Source organism: Arachis ipaensis, chromosome B2 (genome assembly GCF_059453495.1).
Source record: "Arachis ipaensis isolate K30076 ecotype BB chromosome B2, ASM5945349v1, whole genome shotgun sequence".
In the NCBI taxonomy this organism is placed as follows: domain Eukaryota; kingdom Viridiplantae; phylum Streptophyta; class Magnoliopsida; order Fabales; family Fabaceae; genus Arachis; species Arachis ipaensis.
The window spans coordinates 77,141,254-77,146,637 of NC_142437.1; the positions used below are offsets into that span (position 1 = coordinate 77,141,254).

Sequence of the window (5,384 nt, forward strand, 5' to 3'; positions counted from 1 at the left end):
GAGATATGGCACTGATCAGGTAATTAGACGGTGTGTGCCTCAATCAGAATTCCAGTCCATCTTAGAGGCCTGTCACTCATCTGAGAGTGGAGGACATTTTGGCCCTCAAAGAACAGCTACAAAGGTCTTAGACTGTGGATTCTGGTGGCCTACTCTTTTTAGAGACGCTGCTGAGTTTTGTAAATCTTGTCTCCCATGCCAAAAAATTTGGTAATATATCCAGGAGGGATGAAATGCCTCAATAAATTATGCTTTTCTATGAGATTTTTTATGTTTGGGGCATTGACTTCATGGGTCCATTTCCAAATTCTAATGGTTATTTTTATACATTGTTAGCTGTGGATTATGTTTCCAAATGGGTGGAAGCAATTCCGACCCGTACTGATGATGCTAACACTGTTGTTTCCTTTGTGAGAAACCATATTATCTGTCGCTTTGGATCCCCACGAGCAATCGTGAGCGATCAAGGCACTCATTTTTGTAACAGGAGACTAACAGGACTAATGAAGAAGCATGGGATAATTCATAAGGTTGCAACAGCATACCATCCTCAGACCAATGGGCAAGCCGAGGTGTCAAATAGAGAGATAAAGCGTATCTTGCAGAAGATAGTCAAACCTCATAGAAGAGACTGGAGCACCAGGCTACAAGATGCACTCTGGGCATACAGAACAGCATACAAAACACCCATTAGGATGAGTCCGTTCAGCTTAGTTTATGGAAAATCTTGTCATCTCCCTGTTGAGGTAGAGCACAAAGCCTTTTGGGCAGTCAAGGAGTGCAACATGGGGATGGAGAACGCCGGAGCTGAAAGGAAGTTGCAACTGTAAGAACTGGAAAGCCTTTGCCTAGAAGCTTATGAGAACTCAAGACTATACAAGGAAAAGATGAAGGCTGCACACGATCAGCACATCAAGAGGAAAGAGTTCCAACCCGGGGATTTAGTCCTCCTTTACAAATCTCGTCTGAGGCTCATGCCAGGCAAGTTGAGATCCAGATGGGAAGGTCCATACAGAGTAGAGAAGGCCGAACCGTACGGAGTTTATCACCTAAGCCATCCTTCACACTCTGAACTTATCAAAGTTAATGGACACCGTTTGAAGCTATACCATGGCGAGAAGATATAGAAAAATAAGGAGCTTGAGATCTTCCTCTTGGAAGATCCCCACATAGCAGAAGATTGAGCTAGTGGAGCGTCCAACTTACGGACGTTAAAGCAAAGTGCTAGGTGGGAGACAACCCACCATGGTATGATCGTTCTTTTCTTTATTTTTAGTTTTTCCTATTTAATAACTCTTCTCTCTATCAGTACCTTCGTGCATCTGCATCTGCATTATTTCTATAAAAAAAAAGAGAGAAAGAGAAAATGCCATGCGACGTGACCGCATCAGCGACGCGTCCGCGTGGCAAGGAGAGGAAAGAAAAATAAAAACAAACAGAGAGTCATGCTGGAGCATGGCTGGAGGCGTGCCAGTGGCACAAATCAACCCACGCGACCGCGTCGCTGACGCGTCCGCGTCATATGGGCATAATGGCCTCCCACGCGATCGCGTGCCCCACGCGGCCGCGTGCCCTGATTTTCGACGTAAAACGGGTGCACAGCTAAAAGTTGTGCTAGACTGGTGCTGGACTGGCGCTGGACGCGCAATCCCCCTCACGCGACCGCGTGCCCCACGCGGCTGCGTGATGCCAAGGCATCTTAGGCTAGTTTCACTAGCATTTTTCTGTTAGTTTTAGTTGTTTTATGCATTTTCTTGAGCTTAAAGTAACCAAGAATGGTTAAATGAATAACAAAGCAATGAACCATCCAAACAGTATGATTTTGATACAAATTCCATGAGTTTTTAGTTATATTACTTGAATGCTATGAATGGAAGATTTCTCATGAAATTTTGCAAGACTTTGATGTAGTTGTTTGGATGATTTCAGGGAAGAAGAGGCTAGGCAAGGAAGCAACAAAATCAATAAAGGAAGCTTGAATATCACATGTGGAGTTTAAGTTCCAGTTTAAGCTTAAACTGGAACTCAAACTACCAAGCCATATAATGCTGGGAACTATCAGTGGCGTTTAAGCTCCAGTTTAAGCTTAAACTGGAGCTTAAACGCCAAAATCATGAAAGCTGAGGAAAAGCTGAAAGTGGCGTTTAACCTCCAGTTTAACCTTAAACTGGAAGTTAAACGCCAGAAATGAGAAATGCACCAGGGAGCCATTTCCACGTTTAAGCTCCAGTTTAAGCTTAAACTGGAGCTTAAACGTGTTCGACCATTCTCCTCCAGGGTTGCTTTCTTCATTTCCACGTTTAAGCTTCAGTTTAACCTTAAACTGAAGCTTAAACGTGTTCGACAATCCACACTCCAGACTTGCCTTCTTCTATTTCCACGTTTAAGCTTCAGTTTAACCTTAAACTGAAGCTTAAACATGTTCGACAACTCCACACTCCAGACTTGCCTTCTTCCATTTCCACGTTTAAGCTTCAGTTTAACCTTAAACTGAAGCTTAAACGTGCTTGAATTATACCACCTCCAGGAGTGTCCAACGTTTAAGTTGCAGTTTAAGCTTAAACTGCAACTTAAACGCCACTAATTGAAAAGGTTTCTGGGCCAAAGATATTGCAGTTTAAGTTAGCATTTGAGCACAAACATTAACTTAAACGTACTCTGGTATGAAACCCAATTGAATATCATGGTTTATGGGATTGGGCCTGAAGAATTGATGAGTCTGGAATTTCAAATTGTTGAGTCATGTGTCATTACTTGATTATCACTAAGTTGGCTCAATGAATGTTACAGAATTGGATCAGCAGCCTCATCAGGATTATGGATCATAAACCCAAAGCAAAAAGAAATCAGGGAAAGGCCTCAAAGCCCAAGAAACACAACAGAAGCTCAATTTAGAAAGTGTATAAATAGGATAGAATTTAAGTTGGTTGGTACTCGGGGGGAATTTTGGGGGATCACTTTTTCTAGTTTTCATACTTTTTGTAATTGAATTCAGAGCTATGACTCACTAAACCCCCTTTCATTGGGTTAGGGAGCTCTATTGTAATTCAATGAATCAATAATAGTTTTTATCTTCTTCTTCAATCTTTTCTCTTGAATTTTTGTTAGAAAGCTTCTCGATCTAATTCCATTGGTTAGTTGTCTTGGGAAAGAAACTATCCATAATTGGAATCCTTCGGAACCTTGGGAAAGGAATGGAGGATTCATGCTAGAGAAGCTTTCTCACAGTGAATTGGATTGGGGTTTGGATGGATATTGTGACATGTAATCCTACCAAATTGTGGTTCATGAAACTGTGTGGTATAATCAGTGATCGAGCATCATCTCTTCTTATGAACATTTAAACCAAGGGATTGGGAATTTGTTTGTTTTTAGAGAGAATTGGTGAGCCAAGGGATTGGGATCCAATCATATAAGATTGCCAAGCAAAATTCAATGAATGCATTGGTTGAGGAAGGGATAAAAAAAAATGTTTGATTCGGAGATCTCAATATCTCCTGAAACCCAATAAATTCCCCATTTCTGATCTATCACTTCTCTTTACATTCTGCAATTAAATTCATGCAATCACCCCGATCCCTTTTTAATTTCAGCAATTTAGCTTCTCGCTCTTTAATTCATGCAATTTTACATTCCGCAATTCTCATCTAAATCTTGATTCCGCTCAACTAGAACACACTTCTAATCCGAATTGCTCACTCAACCAATCCTTGTGGGATTCGACCTCACTCTATTGTGAGTTTTTACTTGACGATAACCGGTGCACTTGCCGGAAGGAATTTTTGCCAATCGTGCAATTTCTTAAAATCGTAGCATCAAGTTTATGGCGCCGTTGCCGGGGATTGGTTTTCGATTGACAATTCTCAAATTGGAAGTTAACTAGATTGAGCATTTTTCTTGCTTTGTTAATTCAGTTCAAGTTACTTGTTGAATTTTAATTTCTGCACTCTGTTACATGCTTTCTTTCTTTATGCCTTTAAATTCAAGCAACTAACTCACTGACTCACTAACTATTTGAATTAATTCCTCAACTGCTCTAACCATACTCTTCCATTAACCAAGAGTATTTCACTTGTTTGTTGCCTGTGCTGTGTTTTTGTATGATAGGTCGGAGAGGAGAGACATCAACTCCTCATTATACCGAACCAGAGAGGACCCTTCATAAACTTAGAAGGGAAGCAAGAGGGAAGAGAGTACTGGGAGAAGAAGAATCTGAAGGAGAATCTGAGGACAATTTTGAGGAAGCTCTAGATCTCAACATGGATAGAGAAGTTCACAACCATGAGAGAGCTGATGGAAACAATGCCATTCCCGAGAGGAGGGTTCTTGGTTCATACATAAACCCAACCTCTGGGAATTGTGGTAGCAGCATTCAGAAACCACCCATTCAGGCCAACAATTTTGAACTCAAACCACAGCTAATATCACTTGTGGAGGATCATTGTTCATTTGGTGGGAGTGCTAATGAAGATCCAAACCAACATCTCACAAAATTCCTGAGAATTTGCGACACTGTGAAGTCCAATGGAGTCCAGGAAGATACCTATAAACTGCTCTTGTTCCCATTTTCACTTAGGGACAAGGCAGCTAAGTGGCTGGAATCATTCCCAAGGGGGAGCCTAACAACCTGGGATGAGGTGGAAAGCAAGTTTCTGGCACGTTTCTACCCCCCACAAAAGGTCAATAGGCTTCGATCTGAGGTTCAGACTTTTAGACAACAAGATGGTGAAACTCTCTACGAGGCATGGGAGAGATTCAAGGATTTGACAAGGAAATGCCCACCAGACATGTTCCATGACTGGGTGCAATTGCATATTTTCTATGATGGACTTTCTTATGAATCAAGGAAGGCTGTAGACCATTCATCAGGAGGTTCATTGAACAGGAAAAAGACTGTGGAAGAAGCCATTGAAGTGATTAAGACAGTGGCTGAGAATGAGTACTACTATGCTTCAGAGAGACACAACACTAAGGGAGTCATGGAGCTGAACCATGTTGATACAATTTTAGCCCAAAACAAGGTGTTTGCCAAGCAACTAGCAGAGCTCACCAGGAAATTAGAAACAAAGCAAGTGGCTGCAATACACACACAAGATCAAGAGGAAGTAAGCACTGAAGGAGGTGATTGGGAAGAGGCCAATTATGTAGGAAATCAACAAAGGCAACCATATGATCCACATTCCAACACTTACAACCCAGGCTGGAAAAACCACCCAAACTTTGGATGGGAAAACCAGCAAAACCAACATAACAAGTCCACATACCAAAACTCCAACCAAAGATCATACCAAGCCACACAAAACACTTACTCCCAACCATCATATCATGGCCAAAATAATCAACCTACCCAACCTAATCTGAACCAACAATTTCAAGATCAATTA

The 5,384-nt window shown here is 41.5% G+C and overlaps 1 non-coding gene across 1 annotated transcript; it reads right to left on the reverse strand.

Annotated features, from left to right (window-relative positions):
* Positions 1-4,685: 4,685 nt before the first annotated feature.
* LOC148574468 (small nucleolar RNA R71) lies at positions 4,686-4,789 on the reverse strand. The gene has a single exon (XR_015906129.1). It is a non-coding gene; the product is annotated as a small nucleolar RNA R71 (small nucleolar RNA).
* Between the last annotated feature and the right edge of the window lie 595 nt (positions 4,790-5,384).